Source organism: Vairimorpha necatrix, chromosome 12 (assembly GCF_036630325.1).
Source record: "Vairimorpha necatrix chromosome 12, complete sequence".
NCBI lineage: Eukaryota > Fungi > Microsporidia > Nosematidae > Vairimorpha > Vairimorpha necatrix.
Genome location: NC_088827.1, coordinates 489,343 through 507,616, shown reverse-complemented (window position 1 = coordinate 507,616; position 18,274 = coordinate 489,343). Strand labels below are relative to the sequence as shown.

Genomic DNA, 18,274 nt, shown 5'->3' with positions numbered 1-18,274 from the left:
GTCTTGTGGTATGTAGACATTTAAGATTAAGTATTTAATCCACTTGCCTTCTGATCTAAACTCAACCACTGTTTGCAGAATGTTTGAGTCAGTTCCCTTTTTGCTACATCTAATAGCTCCAGTGTTTCTCACCAGAGTTATTAAACCTGGTTTATTTTTTCCACTGCTTGGTGTTTCAACAGCAGTGTATTTTTCTAGTCTAAGGGATCTATTAGATTGTCTCCAAGTTTCCTGTAGACACATAATTTCTGGTTTCTCCTTCTTAAGAAGAAACTCAAGTTCTTCTCTCTTGTGGGAGAGATGGTTGATGTTGAGACTTAAGAGTTTTATCTTCTCTCTAATCTCTTTTATTGTTTTATTAGTTTTTTCTAATCCTTTTCTGTTATCATTTAAAACTTTGAAGCCTTCAGCTTTAATAATCTTAATCAATAAAATTTTATGTGTTTTTTCAACTACTATCTTTGTTAATGACGCATTTCTACGTCTAAACTTTCGTATTGTAAAAATGGCAGAATCTAATTCAGACTCTCTTTTTACAAGACATTTTCTTAGGTCTTTACAATCGACGGGAATTCTTTGCATATTAACTATACAGAAATTTTCTTGGAGTTTTCTAGTCCATAGATTTTTCCGCTGATAAAATGAAGTTATGCACTTCATCCTTCTACGGCTTCTGAAAGCTCCAAAAGGTTTATTTAATCCTGTAGGATTAGTGATTTTTTTATTTAATAAAGATAATAAATATTGAATTTTGAAAGAGAAATATCTCTTGTAAAACTTAGACTTTAAAAGAATATCAACTTTATTCATTTTTAGAGTCCTTCATTTTCCGGGCAGGTTCACCCATCATACTATGTAGGTAGATAAAATTTTTATATGCTAAATTCTCACTACCTAAATTCTTCTTTATGTACTTACAAGCTTCCGTAAGTGGTATAAAATTTTTATTCATCTAGAAACCCTCAGAAGCTCCTCCAGAATTAAATCCTTCTTTGATTTCAGAAAGTCCACCATAAATGTCTCGTCATTACAGACATATGCCTCTGGGATTTCGTCCAAGAGATTTTTTACTGCTCTTTCGCAGGTACCTTCTCTGAGCATCAAGAGAATAGACTCTTCATCTCTAAACTGCTTTAAGAGTGGGATGCCTTTTCTCTCAATAGTGAGTAGAGCAGCCCAAGCGTCTCTAGCTTGGTGCTCCTTCCATACTCCCAGACCTCCTACCAATACAAATTTAAATTTGCATTTGGATATAGGACATCCACCTCTAATAATTTTAATAAGAACTTCTTTAGAAAGCCCTTTTGCCCAGTTCTTCTGAGGTTGAACTGGGTTTATTTTCGGATCAAGTCCATTATATGCCCAGAAAAAACTTAAGTCCATTATGTGCCCAGAGTTTGTAGTTAAGTCCATTATATGCCCAAATCTTTATAAATCGATAATTGCAAAGACAAATATCCAAAACGAAAAATATAATGAATAATTTTAATCATGTTTTGCTGCCAACAAAATTGCTAGACTTCCCAACAAATTTTCTACGAACTCATTCTTAAACATGACCTCTTCCAAAAATCCCGGTAATTGGCTTTTCTTTATCCCACACATTGCCTTAATTTTTCCTTTTATTCTGTTCCATAACGACTCGACTGTCTGTGTGTTAATTCCAGTCTTGGGATTCACAAAATAAAATTTATGGTTGACCATCTCATGATTAAACCCGGAGTATATTTTGAATTTCAACATAAGCAGCCCAGCTGTCGGAATAAATAGTTGTGCCGGGCATGCATACATCGGTGATTATTGGATATAAAGTATTTCTTGTTCTATTAGAAAAAAATTTTTAACTGAATCTTGCAGGGCTGATGCTTGTATCAACGATTCCGAATACCCATACCTGCCCACTTAGCCACCTACCGCGATTATATTTTGTTTTGTGTACAAACAGGCTTTCTTCAATTTGGCATATTTTGCCTGGACCACCTAGTCTAATATGGTTCTCAACAAAATATTTGCCCACAAGAGTTCTTAATTCTCAAAATATCTTTTTGATCAATATTTTTTGAATGCAAAAGTCATTAGCTATATCCATAAACTGTTTGTCTGCTGCCATAAGATAAATGACAGTAAAAACATCGATTATAGGCATTCTAAAATCCTTAAAAAAGGAACCATGTCTAATGCTTAAAGTGATGCTATACTTCGGAAACAACTTATTTTTGCATATCCAACAGCGACCATCTACAATTTCTTTTTGTCTTTCAACCATTTTCAATCCACAACCGCAACGAGACATTTCATTGAGAAGCATTTCCCCCCTAAGGTATTGTATGTGCTTCTCTACACTCATTTGTTAGAATATCATATTAGTTTTCGAAGTCAGAAAGTTCTCTTCGACTCATTAAAGTATTAGCAACTTGCTTTTGAAAATTCAAAAAATTGATAAAAAACTTAAGTCCATTATATGACCAGAGTTTTGAGTTAAGTCCATTATATGCCCAAAATTTCTAATCCTGGGCATATAATGGACTTGATCCTTATTTTCTTGCCAGATTTCTCTTGGGATTCCTTCTTAGCCATTTTGGGGCTTGAATTTTTCTTTCCTTTGATGGAATTTTTTTTCTCGCCTAGTGACATTGTTAGGCTTTCCTTTTTGGGAAATTTAATACACTTCCCTAGGTTTTCTACTTTAATAGAAGTAAATCTATTAAGTTCTTTTAATTTAGTATGTTTAATACTAGAGTTTTTATTAAGACCAAATTGCATCTTTGGCTTAAAGGTATGTCTGACAGACTTCTATCCATCTTTATTGATTTGGTATAGCTTAACTCCATTCTTTGGAGCTTTGCTTCTACCAGATATTATTGCTGAGATAATTTTAAGATGATTATCTACTGCTTTCTTATTTATGTCAGCTACATCGAGCTTAACATTATTGGTATTTACAACTTCATTAGTTATATTTTTTCTTTAGAGACTTCAATTGCTTCTAAACACATTCTTTTGCAATCTTCTGACAATCTATCTTCTTCTTCTACTTTAGAGGCAGATTCGAGATTTTTGACATTAATTAAAATATCTTCATTTATGATTTCTAAATTAGAAACATCATTCTTTCCAGTAGCTAACTGAAGGGTTTCGCTACTGGTTACATTTGGAACATTGGAGTTATTATCCTTTTGTTCTACATGTTCTTTTGAGTGATTCTCTATCATCATCTCAATTTTGTTCTTTGATGCTTCAGTAATTTGATCACTGTCATCCATCAAATTATTTTTAATCAAATTTTTTAATTTCATTTTTTGTTTTTCTAGCTTATCGTGGAAGAGCTCCAGATATGTGACGTACCCCAAGCGGAGGTACGTCTCAATGAGATTATTTGTTTGATGTTTGTAAATAGCATTTTTACTATATTGAGATTTATTACTTTTATGGTTCATCGTTCTCTCCTTTAGTGAGGGGCTATTTTTAAATATTTTAAATATTTAATTGTTTGTAAACAAACAAACTTATGAATGACATTTAGTTTGAGAAATATTATAAACTAAATGATTAATGTGATGATGTTTCACATTCATTAATAAAGATCATCACATCCTGCCCACTCCTCCGAATTTGATATCATCTTCATGTATTTCATTTTCAAATCCCTCTAACTTATACCACTTTCCTTTCTTTCCTGCGTTAGTTACTGTCACTGGTCCTAAATATTGATCATCTAATTTCTTTGCTTTAGAGTTTCTCACGAAAACTTGTTGACCTATTTTGAAAACTGAGGACTTCCTAAATCCGCCCGGCTTCTTGGTATTTTTCCTACAGCTAGTTTGCAATTTATCAGTTTTAATCCCGAAAGGATCATATGGACTTTGTCCTATTAATAAAGTCGTTGGAGATGCTTTAAGTGCAGTATTATAGTTGTGGTTATGTCTTATGTGGATTCCTTCTGATACTGATTTCAGATTTCTACCTTTATATAACCTAAGGCATTGCGTGATTGTTTGGTTCAGTCTCTCACTGATACCATTACTACTTGGGTGATATATAAGAGTTGCTATCTTTTGTATTTCGTGATCTGCACAATATTTAATTAACTTCTCTGAATCATTATGAGTTCCATTATCAGGTATAAAAATCTTAGGCCTTCCATAAACCTCTATCCAGCCTTTAATAGATGTAATTATACGCTCCGCTGTAACCTTATAAGTAAAATATACTCTTAGCGTTCTCGTATATACGTCTATAATAGTGATATAATATCCCTTATGGCATGTGCCATTATGTATGTAGTTCTCTAGACTAAATGGTCCATAGATGTCACTCGATGTCTTTTCGAATGGTGCAGAGGCTACAATACTATTATAAGATCGCTTTTTTTTCTTATTAACTGTCTCAATACACTCTTCCATGTCATCATTTCAGTATTTTATAGTTATCGGAGAATCCTCGACGATAGGTACTTTGAGCTTAGGAGCAACATCTCTCCTTATGACGTTTCTTGAAGCTCCAGAGTCCATAAAAAATGACGTTTGATATTCTTTAATTGCCCCTTGTAGTTCCGGTGTTTTAGTATTTATTCCTTTCTCGCTAATTATCAAGTTCCTAGTCTCTCTTTTCTGTTTTTCATCCTTATTCTTAATTTTTTCCTTTATATATTTCCGATAAGTCTCGCAATCTCTTGAATCGTGATCATTCTTCTTGTGGTATTTGCACCACTTGTTATTGTTTACTGCCTCTAAAGTCTCTTTATTAGGTTCTTTTCTTATAGGATCAAAAACTTTCTTCTCCAGGGTTACTTTTTAGATAAAATTTTCCTTTCTAACGTGTAAAGAAATCTAATTGCATCTTTATAGTCTTTAAATTCATGCTTGAAAAGCTCTCCATCTGTATATGGACCAAGTCCATTGTAAAAAGTCTCTTCTACTCGCCTATTGAACTCTGTTTTTGAGAGTTTATTAATTGCGGCATAAATGTTAACTAGTTCTTTAATTTCTTGGATGTATTCTTGGATGGTTTCATAGCTTAATTGTTTAATAGAAGCTAGTTTTGTTAATATGCTTCTGCTATGTTCTATCGGAAATCTAAGACCGATCAGATAATCGCGTGTGGAGAAAAAATCTTCCACTATCCTCTCTTGCTCGATCAATGAGTCTTTACTCATTTTCCTTATTACCATCATCAGCTGTTTGGGTTTCCATTGGTTTTCTTCTGAGATTTTCTCGATCTCTTTTAACCATTCTATAATATCTATTGTCCGTATATCTTCAATGTAATAGATATCTGTAGTGAACCTTTGTTCTAAACCTTCTATTTTGGTTTCAAATGTAATATATTTTCCTTTTAGTTTTTCTGCCTGCTTCCCTTGGTATTTCGACAGTTTCACCTTGCTTGGGATTTCACTCGTTGAATTCAACTTGACGTACCCCAAGCGGAGGTACGTCTCAATGAGATTATTTGTTTGATGTTTGTAAATAGCATTTTTACTATATTGAGATTTATTACTTTTATGGTTCATCGTTCTCTCCTTTGGTGAGGGGCTATTTTTAAATATTTTAAATATTTAATTGTTTGTAAACAAACAAACTTATGAATGACATTTAGTTTGAGAAATATTATAAACTAAATGATTAATGTGATGATGTTTCACATTCATTAATAAAGATCATCACAATATGTCTGCTGAATCGTTACTAATTCAGTAGTACTAGATATAAACTTTTTAAGATCATTAAGATCTTTTCTACTTTTATTTTTTGACATGTCCAAAAAATCATTTTTACAAATTCTTTCTGAAAGAATTTTAATTTTTTTAAGAAAATATTTCATCTCTCCATCTTTTTTGAAAGTAACGCTAGAGTTACCATCATCAGCATAAACATGCTTAATATGTTCTGTTAAATACATTTCTGTATCTAACTTGTTGTTTTGACCATCAAAGTGGTCACTTGTGGCACTACTGTGCTCGCTCCTGCTTTGTTTCTCTTTACCCTTCATTAATTGAGTTAACCTGTCATTTATTATCTTGAGATAGATCTTACTAATTGTGTTAATTAAGGAGATCTCCCTGTAAAAAAAATAAAAATAAAATAAAATTGTTTATTGTAAAAAAGACAGAATCAGCAAAACGAAGAAAAGCCTCCAAGCCACCAAAAACTCCACTAATAAAGAAAAAATCATCAATAATTGCGTTTACACGCCAGCATACCTTAACGGCCTCGCTTGTAGGAGAAAAGTTTGTTCCCATAGGACACATCCTTAGTCATAATATGACTAGAGACCCACTTTCATGGGTCTAATGAAAAACGAAAACGCCTGGCTCAATACACCATTTAAGAACACGACTCAGTTCAGCGGAACAATGCAGCATCAGTATCATGCCCGACCTCTCCCAGGTCAAATATAATTAAATATAAGTCTTTTTGTTAATAATATAACACTTCTTTCTTCTAATTCTAGATCTTCATTTTTTTTAATTAAGCTATATTAATTATTTTGTTTCGTTATCTCCTTCAGTTTGTTATTAATCATAATTCTTCTAGAGACAACCATCTTGTCTAAGTAATCTATAATAAAACAGAGTTCTTTAATCTTATCTGGGTTGTTTCTTAATCCGATTTTATTACCAAGGAGTTGCTTGGTTTTTTCTCGGATATTTGTTTTTGAACAAGTCAGTAGAGGCAGTTTATTTTCAAAAGATGATCTAATGTCAGTTAAACAGACGCACTCCAGCAGAAAGTGTTCTAAATTTTCTTGTAGTCCATCACACAAAAAGCATTTGTTTCTATAACTCATTGGTATTCTTTTTGAATGTGCTATTGCTGAGGACCACTTTACTAGGTTACATCTCAATCTAGTATATGTTCTAATTTTTCTATTATTTATTTTGTTCATGACATATTTTATTTGTGAATTTCTTATGTCATATTGGGTTGCTATTGATGCAGCTAAAGAAGTATTTAGAGTTCTTCGACTTCTTAGTACATCAATTATTTTTGTAGTGATAAGTCTACTATCACTTGATTCATATTCGTTGCCAACAAATCGTTTTAACCATCTTTGTGTTCTTGAACACCAAGTAGTTTTTCTTTCTTTCGGATTGATTGAGATTATATCCGATATGATTGTCTTATTGTGTTTCCACTTGTTGTATGCTCTAAATCTACTTAAAGCTGCTTGTATATAAATTCGTTCGATACTGAACTCGTCCATTACTCTATCTAGTGGAACTAATACTCTTTTGAATATCATTCTGATAGATTTTCTTAAGATCCTGTTAATCTTACCTGCTCTTGTACTTGACATTCCCCACAATTCACTGCCATACATTAGTGTGGGTACTAGTACACATTTTATTAAGATCGCCTTGAAGTAGAGATTGATGCTGCTATTCATCAACTTGGGCATCAAGGCGTCCAAGGCTTTCTTGCCACGCATTGCTGCGTCTTTGACCAAGTGTTCTTCTAGCGTGTTTCTTTTAATTAAGACACCTAGATATCTGTATTCAGTGACTTCCTCAATCACACCAAAGTCTGTACTGAGAGAATACAAACTTCGGAATTCTTGTATGTTAGAATGAGCAGCCCATTCTAATACTCCGCTTTTTGAGCAGTTAATCTTCATTCTGTTATTAACTGCCCAATTAGAAATTCTATTGATCTTATTATTAAGATCATCAATGTTGTTTCCGAAGACAACAATATCATCTGCGAACATCAGTCCCGGAACTCTCGTATTTGACCTTGGGATCAAAACTCCTTCTACGCCGTCAAAAATATCATTGATGAATATATTGAACAGCATTGGAGAACAAGGGCACCCTTGTCTCACTCCTTTTCTGTAGCTATAACCACTTGACGTGTCACCACCAATTTTCACACGCATGGCGGTATATTTATAAATATCCTTTATTGTATTGATTAAATACAATGGGATATTAAGTTTTGTAAGCTTCTCAAATAATAAGTCATGACTTACATTATCATAAGCTTTTTCAAAGTCAATGAAACACATTATTGTGTTCAGGCCTCTGAATTCTCTTCTTCTCACTATTTCTAGTAGAGATGTAATCTGATTCATACACTCTTCACCTGCTCGGAATCCTGCTTGGTATCTAGAGAGTATATCTTGTTCTTCGACAAATTGAGTTAACCTGTCATTTATTATCTTGAGATAGATCTTACTAATTGTGTTAATTAAGGATATTCCCCTATAGTTATTTAGATCTGTCTCATCTCCTTTTTTGTGGAGGCAAATCATGTTTGCCATGCTCCAGTATTCAGGAGGACTATTTCCACAAATATATTTATTAAATTCATGTAGCATGAATTTAAAGAATTTATCTTCTACTGCTCTAGTCAGTAAGTGTTTGTATAGCTCGGTTGGAATCTCATCAGGACCAGCAGCTTTGTTATTTCCGCATTTCTTCAGTAAAAAATAAAAATAAAATTGTTTATTGTAAAAAGACAGAATCAGCAAAACGAAGAAAAGCCACCAAGCCACCAAAAACTCCACCAATAAAGAAAAAATCATCAATAATTGCGTTTACACGCCAGCATACATTGACGGCCTCGCTTGTAGGAAAAAACTTTTTTCCGGTTTAACAGATCCTTAGTCATCTCTGACTACATATTTCGCGGACCTGACGAAAACACAACGCCTGGTTCAATACACCATTTAAGAACACGACTCAGTTCAGCGGAACAATACAGCATCAGTATCATGCCCAACCTCTCCCAGGTCAAAATAGAAATTTGCACCTAAATAAAAAAATAAAATAAAATTGTTTATTGTAAAAAGACAGAATCAGCAAAACGAAGAAAAGCCACCAAGCCACCAAAAACTCCACCAACCAGAAAAACATCAATAATTGCGATTACACGCCAGCATACCTCAACGGCCTCGCTTGTAGGAGAAAAATTTGTTCCCGTAGGTAACAGATCCTTAGTCATCTCTGACTACATATTTCGCGGACCTGACGAAAACACAACGCCTGGTTCAATACACCATTTAAGAACACGACTCAGTTCAGCGGAACAATACAGCTTCAGTATCATGCCCAACCTCTCCCAGGTTAAAAATATGAAGAATTACTCGAAAGTTAACGGTGTTCTTCTCACCAGCAATGGGTCTCCCACCCCTAGAGTATAGCTGACCCTACTTACCAACCAGCAGCCGAAGGTTGGTAAGACTTAGAGATCTGCACCTAGTTAAAAAACATCGGTCCCACCCTCCGCGACGTGGACGCTCTCTTATGGAGGGTAGAAATTTGCACCTAAAATAAAAAAAAAATAAAATTGTTTATTGTAAAAAAGACAGAATCAGCAAAACGAAGAAAAGCCACCAAGCCACCAAAAACTCCACCAACCAGAAAAACATCAATAATTGCGATTACACGCCAGCATACCTCAACGGCCTCGCTTGTAGGAGAAAAATTTGTTCCCGTAGGTAACAGATCCTTAGTCATCTCTGACTACATATTTCGCGGACCTGACGAAAACACAACGCCTGGTTCAATACACCATTTAAGAACACGACTCAGTTCAGCGGAACAATACAGCTTCAGTATCATGCCCAACCTCTCCCAGGTTAAAAATATGAAGAATTACTCGAAAGTTAACGGTGTCCTTCTCACCAGCAATGGGTCTCCCACCCCTAGAGTATAGCTGACCCTACTTACCAACCAGCAGCCGAAGGTTGGTAAGACTTAGAGATCTGCACCTAGTTAAAAAACATCGGTCCCACCCTCCGCGACGTGGACGCTCTCTTATGGAGGGTTAGAAATTTGCACCTAGTTAAAAAAAACATCGGTCCCACCCTCCGCGACGTGGACGCTCTCTTGTAAGGGTACCAAATCTAGACATAAAGTACGCTCTCTTATAGTATACAACACCTACTATGCATACAAAAAAAAGCAGTAACCTCAAAATGTCGGCATACACCTTCATTCTTACAGTTCTGCTTAAAAGAGTAGTATTCTCCTAAATGTATCTTTGAGCTACGCTTCAGGCTTAAGAGGCTTTCAGCCTTAATCGAAACGACGTAGCTAAGCAACATAACTTAATAGTTAATCGCACTACCAGTGGTCATCACTTAGAGTTCCTCTCGTACTATCAAAGTTCACTCAAAAATACTTACAGTAGGGTAAAACTAACCTGTCTCACGACGGTCTAAACCCATCTCACGTTCCTCATTACCGGGTGAACAATCCAACACTTCGTAACATATACACTACGATGATCAGAAGAGACGACATCGAAGAATCAAAAAGCAGAGTCGCTATGATCGCTTGCCTGCTACAAGCCAGTTATCCCTGTGGTAACTTTTCAATCACCCAATACATAATGAATGTAATTGGGATCGCTAGGCCAAGGTTTCCCTACTAAATACAGTCATATGCATAAAGTAAAGCAGATTTATTCCCTTATAATAAACTGATGGTTACCATCCATCATTCATCTACCTTAGGACAGCTGTGTTACTTTTTAACAGCTGTACCGCCCCAGCCAAACTCCCCATATATTCTAATAAATAAATATTCAAACATACTAGTGGTTTCACAATACTTCTCCCACCTCTCTACAATATACCGAATATTTATTAAAACATACTAAAGTCAAGCTCAACAGGGTCTTCTTTCCCCGCTGATAAATAACAAGCCCGTTCCCTTGTCTCGTGGTTTCACAAAATTGTAAGTAGGGACAGTAGGAATCTCGTTGCTCCATTCATGCGCGTCACCAATTAAATGACGAGGCATTTGGCTACCTTAAGAGAGTCATAGTTACTCCCGCCGTTTACATTCGCTTACACAACTTTAACAATAAATGCACTGGGCAGAATTCACTTCTTGTAAATACAAAAAGCTATGTTTTTAATAAACAGTCAGATTCCTTACATAGTAAAAGTTCTAGCATGCTAGAGCCAATCTTTATCCCAAAGTTACAGATCTAATTTGCCGAATTCCCTTACTTACTTTAATTTAAAATATTTGTTATGATACAAAGACACCTGATGCGGTATAGGTACGGTTAAAATTATTTTATTTTTATCAAGTATATATAATTAACTATTTCTTATCATGACAATCCATAGTTAAAATAAAATTTAATTCATTTATCTTAAATTTATTGAAATATACTGTCATTATCAAGTTACCTTATAATAATTTAATAAAGAATTATTAATCTTTTTTGTTTTTATAAATAACACCGATTCACTTCAATAATAATTGAAAACCCTAGTCTATATCTATACAAATATATTGTTACTGCCTCCAAGATCGGCTCATTTGTTTCTTCTATATATACTCACATATATACTTCAATACAAACAAATTGCACAGCTACCTAAATATTTATTAGAAACATCTCATAAAAGTAGTAATCTTCTTCCATTTTATACAATAATACATTCGGTAGGTACGTTGTAACACGTTTCTTAGCGGATTTCTACTTCCATAACAACCGCCCTACTGTCTCAATGTATTCATCATATTTATGGTATAATATCTACTATTTAGAATATTTAATGTTTCATAAGGTTCATCCCTTTTTGCACATCATTCTTACAATCATGTGCCCACTAGTTATACAATAGATTCATTATATAAATTTAATTTATATAATTCCATAGAATTAAAGATTTCTCATAGTTAAAAAACTATAACAGTGTCCTACATCTATGTCCTATATAATAATAACTGCTGTCCTGAGAGACATTTCGCTGTGAACCAGCTATCACACAGTTCGATTGGTCTTTCGCCACTATACACATCTTAAATCATCGATTTGCACGTCAGAATGATTATGGTCCTCCAATAAACTGTTGCTTATCTTCAACCAGAACATGTATAGTTCACTGTGTTTCGGGTCTTATAATTATAACTAATCAAGTTAATAAAGATTAAAAAATTTAATTTTTATCTTGCTATAATTATAATCTCCTTGGTCCGTGTTTCAAGACGGGTCCTTAAAAATAAGGCTAAACTCCACACATTTTCACAAGTTCCTTCGCAGTACTTATTTTCTATCGGTATACCATTATATTTAACCTTAGATATTTCATTCTACCTTTATTCAAACTGCACTACCAAGCAGCTCTACTCAAGTACATTATTCTATTCTATTAATAACGAATATAATATTCTCTATGAATATAATTAATAGAATAAACCATTTACAACTCCAATTAAGGATTACAATGGAGGGTTATTTCTTGTTCACTCGCTGCTACTAAAGAAATCCTAGTTAGTTTCTTTTCCTCCTTTTAATGATATGCTTAAGTTCAAAGGGTTATCAATACATTATAAATATATTAATTAGGTAAATAATATACTTTCGTATTCTATTACGACCTTCATCGTTATGGTATCCTATTGATCCCATGTGTGGGTAAATTTAATAATTACTAATTAATTTAAATTTAACTTATTATGATCCTGCTAATGGTTCTCCAACAGCAACCATGTTACGACTTATATCAGATCTAATACATATTGTTCAAGTAGTTTTCACTAATTTCACAACACATATCATCTTAGATAGCGACGGGCGGTGTGTACAAAGAACAGGGACACATTCAATTCTACTTATTTAATAAAATTTACTAGCAATTCCAAGTTCAAATATCTCTTACAAAATATTATCCCATAAAGATTATATATCTATTGTATTGCGCGTGCAGCCCAAAATGTCTGAGGGCATAACGGACCTGTTTTAATCCTTTCCTTCCTACACTGATTGTGTCTGTCTATTAATAAAAGGGTCTCACGTCTTGTTGAAATTAATCAAAACTTCACAGCATCCATTGAAAACGGCCATGCACCACTATTATCATTCTCAGATCGAAAATCTTCTCTGAATAATAAAATATTGGTAAGTTACCTCGCGTTGAGTCAAATTAAGCCGCACAATCCACTCCTTGTGGTATTCTTCCGTCAATTTCTTTAATTTTCAATCTTGCGATCATACTATCCCCAGAGCCAAAAAACTCAAATTTCTATCATCTAATACAATTAATATCATATCACATCGTCGGCATAGTTTACTGCTGGAACTACAATGGTATCTAATCATCTTCGCTCCTCCAGCTTACGTCCTTGTTCAAAAAATACATACAAGTGTACAGCTTTCGCTTCTGTTCGTCCAGTCAGGGTCGTCACATTTCATCTCTCTCCCAACTATACAGTACACCTCATATTGCTTCTTAAATATAAACTACGGACTTTTTAACTGCATCAATCATCATACACACTCTTGGAACAAGTATTACCGCGGCTGCTGGCACTTGATTTGCCCTCCAATTAATCACCTCATATACTTTTACAATATGAAACAATAGAATATTACTTCCCATAACTGCCTCAGATAAAATCCATAGGTCAAGTTTCGCCCCTGCTGCAATCCTTAGACTTAGTAGCCGTCTCTCAGGCTCCTTCTCCGGAATATTACAAAGTAATACCGTTACCCGTCATTGCCTTGTTAAGCCATTACCTTAACAACTAGCTGATAGGTCTCACTCTTACTGTATATGTCTTATGCTACACTTTAACGCAGTTATACTAATTTAATACATTAAATAAAGTGAGTATTACTGAGCAGTCCATTTTTCCATATCAAAAACATGCATGGGTTAATCTTAGGGAATAGCGTCTACGTCAGGCAGAATCAACCTGGTGTTGTGTATTAAAAATCAATATATTTGATTTTAATCAGTATTTATGAAAATATTAGAAATAAATATATTTCTTAATACAAATTCTTATAATATAAAATATGAAAACTATAATTGTTTAAAAATACTTAATAAATGATATAATATCAGATTGGATGAAATAAAATTTTACAAGGGTAAAAAATTATTTTAATAAATCAGCAAATGATTGATTAATCACTGATTCACTGATCAAAATTGTGACCTGAGATTAGCAACATTTATAATTGTGTAAAAATTGTATAAAAAAACATGGATTCTAAATGATGCTTTATAAAGAGTTGAATCTACATGATACTACAGTATTATACATGAACACAACTTATATATTTATCTTAAACTATGATTATTCTGATAATTAAATGATCTATTTTCTATTTCTCAGAAATAAAATTATATTGTCTATTGCACATTTGTTTTGTTTTATTGTTGGGTCAACAAATAAATAAGTAACTTGACATCTATATGATGATAGATGTCAAATTGACGTCGACTTATACATAATAAAAATATTCTAAACCTTTTCCAAGGTGAGTTTGTGATGTATACTACAAATATTACATCATATATAATTGTATATTAATTTATGTTAGTAAAAGTATTTATGCTCTTAAAATATATTTTTATTGCTTAACTTACTGAAAGCTTTATTGGCCTTGCTTGATTAGATTACATGCCTTTCTTTTATTTTTAATTTAATAACGTTTTACAAGAATACTAATTGTTTGTATCTTACATAATAAATATCTTTCTAAAGTTTTTTTTATTGACTTTTGCCGATCAGTGATAAGATGTTTGACAGATTTATTTTATGTGATATGTCATTATGACATGACAGTAGCCCTACAAAAATATATAATTATACAGGTATATTTTGTTAGTGTCATACCCTCACTATGACCAATTATACTCAAGGAAATAGTTGTTTCAGATCAATGTTTTAATTGGTACTCGTGTAACCAATTATATTTGATTTGATTCAGAAAAAACTATTTAAGAAAATTATTTTTAAATAAATATGAATTACTCTTCAACTTGTAAATCTATTTACATTTCCTTTTTAAAAACCAACAAGGTACCGCAAGACATGGCAGTTAGCTTGAGATAAATTCAAACAAAATCATTAAATTTTCTTAAATATGAACATTGAGCCACAAAATTAATATATAAAACGATGAAACACATTTAAAAATTATAAATCAACATACCATCATGACCAGGCCCCTTATTTGGCCGCGACAAAAAGATTAATATTTTTTTGGGGGGATAATTTTTAAGACATTTACATATAATTTTACTTAAAGAGGTGTTGTAACTGTATATAACCAATGTGGGAAATCGATGTAGCTGTTACAAGAATTGTAAATTTTTTAAATTAATATCTCATCCCTTCTTTATAAATGTTTTTAATGATATATGCAGGCAAACAAATCTCTACTTGTAAAAATATGTTTCGTCAATATTTGATCGGATACTATAGCAAGAATATATTAAAAAACATATGTTTCCAAAATATTTTGTTTCTCATTAAAAAAAATATGTTTTAAACCAAAAAACATAAGAATAACTGTTGTGGATTGAATATCCAAAGATATATTTTATAAATAAATGCCCTTTAACTTGGATATGTCTAAAAAATAAACATTAAATTATTTTAACTCTCGTGGATCCATTTAATTTGACCATAATTAACAATATTTACAAGTAACCCCCGTTTAGTGAAAACTTCAATTTAAATTTATAAGATTATGTTTCTGAATTTGTAAAACGTTTTTGTGTCTCTCAGGATATATTGTCTCCAACAAAAAATTAGAAAATATTAACAAAATGCATTTTAATGTCTAAAAAAAGAAAACAATAATTTTTTAGAAATAGGCTCTTGATTTAATAAAGAAATTTTTTTTATCAAAAACAGTCGTATAAATATAAAATAAATAGATTCCGATTATAAATTTAAATATGAAAATAATTTTTGCATTAGATAAGTGAAATAAAAAAAATATACAATTGAGAATTGTCTCATGGCTTTAGGTTTTTTGCGAAGCGACCCAAAAAACATTAGAATTAGGCTATAATGGCTTATTTCTTCTTCCGTACTTTATTATCTAAATTTTCTCTGGGTTCCAAATTCATTTTATGTATTTTGTCTGTATCATGTCTCACTGCAGTCTTCTAGCTCTAGTTCAATTGCATATATACTGTGGTGTTTGAACAATAACATATTACGTATTTTACAGTTCATACGTTTTCTATAAGCTTAATTTATTTTTGCTATAAACAATGACAACTAAATATGGTTTCAATATTTAAAGAAATCATTGTATCGTTAATCTTAAAGTCGTAATGTATGAGATACAGAACTTACAACTGAGTTTTGATTTCTAATAAAACACTAGTAGAATCTGATTCTATTTTCATTTAGATTAAAACCAATCCAAAATGTTTTTAGGTCTTTATTATCGTAAAAAATCTGGTACTTCATTTTAAACTATAATTAATTTCATTTATGCGAAATTATTATACGCCATATAAAATGTGTAAACTTCGTGCTCTTCAAAATTTATACGTCAATATGTTACAGTATAGTAGAATTTGAATTATGGATTTTTATATTATAAATTATAATTTTTTTCTGGATTATTTTTATATTGGCGATAATTATATTATAGATATTTGGCTTTTGAGTAACATACAAAACATTGAAATACGAAGAAGTGAGAAACAATAACAGAATGTACATAGTTGTTTGTCTAAACACCCTATCGGTTTCAGGCATTTAATAGGATGCTTAAACTTCCTATTTGAGTTCAGATTTATGTGGTTCGGGTTAAAAATCTTTCCGAAATACAAATTGCTGCAATATCTTTTTTATCTAATTTTTTTCAGACATACAGAGCCGATTCGATTATTTTTAAAAAAATATTTGTTTTAGAAACAGGATTAATTTACATTGTATTGTCCAGACAAACATAAACACCTTATGCTGGACTTCCAATATCAATTTACATATAACATTTATGCATTTTCTCATATTATAAAGTTTTTCTTGAATAAAGTAGTCATTATTCATCATATAAAATCAATAATCGTGTAAGACACTACCGTTACTAGTATTTTAATTTCCTTTGTACAAATCGACTTTCATCATCTTCAATAAGACCTTTGCATCCTTTTAAAAAATTTGAAATATCCTGGATGAATTTTCAATTTGTTACTTTCATATTTTTTTTATATAAGTATTATTGTTTTAATTTTTAATTATTGTTTTTTCTTAATATTTTAAAAGTACACTAGCGTATGCATTCTTTTTTTTATAACGCTATCAACTTGATTCGTTCTTCTTCTTGTTTTTTATTTAAACTTCTACCTGTGCTGGGTGAATTTAAAAAGGAAAGATCATGGTTTCTAAAAAAGTATAAATTACATCTAAGCAAAACTTAAATAGAAAATTAAACCATACCAACCTAAAAACAATAATGGGGTAGCTTCTAAATGTTTTAGGTTCAATTGTTTTATACTAATTATACACATTTTTATGAGTAATATGTTTTCGTTTTTTTTTGTGGAAATGTTAAAAAAATTCTAAAAAATGTCTTTATGATATATTGGATTTAAGTTTTACAAAAACATAATTCGAATAAAGATGTATAAAAATATAATACATGCTCTTCGAAAAATCAGTTTGAGAATCTCAACTAGATTAAATCTTAATGACACAATAAGTATGAAGTTATAAAATTGGTGTGTTTTAAAACACGAAAAAATAAAAACCATTTAACATTATTGGTGTAATATAGTAGAAGTAGATATATAAAAAATATGATGCCATCATTGACTTTATAGCCACAAAAATGGGTTTGTATAAAAATAGAAAGTTTAATCAGAGTTTGTTAATCTGACATAGATGTGACTTATAGTAATAATGATCTAAGGTGAAATGAATCCAAATGTATCATATCCCAATTTGTAAGTACAAAAAACTATACTCTAATGCCGATGCTTTTAAGTCTCATGATATGATGTATACCCTGGTCCCTACGAAATATATCATAAAATATATCGTAGAACTCATTCAAAACGAATTAAAACATAAAATTTAAATTTAATTGATATATTACCGTACATAACGAATTGTCAATTACAAAATACAAATTGATGATTTAAAATAAATATATCATTTCTAAATCCTTCTAAACTCATAAAATTTTACGTCTAATAATACGTAGACCTTTTACAACAAAAAAATGATTTTATAAGTATATAAGCCAAGAAAAAAAAAAATATGATTAAGATAAATTTTAGTAAAAATATGCTAAACAAAGTTTTTATGTAGATTAGTATTATTATGTTTGTTCGAGCAAATATCAATTAGAAATAAACTCTATTGTTGAATAACTATAAATAGCTATAATATTATTAAATACCCCTTATGTCTACTATTCTCAACATGGCACCCGGTACGGAAAACTCGTATATAAGGATGAAAGCACCCAACTTAAGTTAAAAAAGTGCACTTGTAGATTGCATGAAGTTTGAGATATATTTTAAAGACAAAAATATAATTGTAGATGAG

General features: G+C 31.8%; 2 non-coding genes across 2 annotated transcripts; both read right to left on the bottom strand.

Annotated features, from left to right (window-relative positions):
• Positions 1-9,902: 9,902 nt before the first annotated feature.
• On the bottom strand, positions 9,903-12,386 carry VNE69_12803. Its single transcript, XR_010574026.1, has one exon. It is a non-coding gene; the product is annotated as a 5.8S-23S ribosomal RNA (ribosomal RNA).
• A 34-nt stretch (positions 12,387-12,420) lies between these two features.
• On the bottom strand, positions 12,421-13,665 carry VNE69_12802. The gene has a single exon (XR_010574025.1). It is a non-coding gene; the product is annotated as an 18S ribosomal RNA (ribosomal RNA).
• Positions 13,666-18,274: the final 4,609 nt, after the last annotated feature.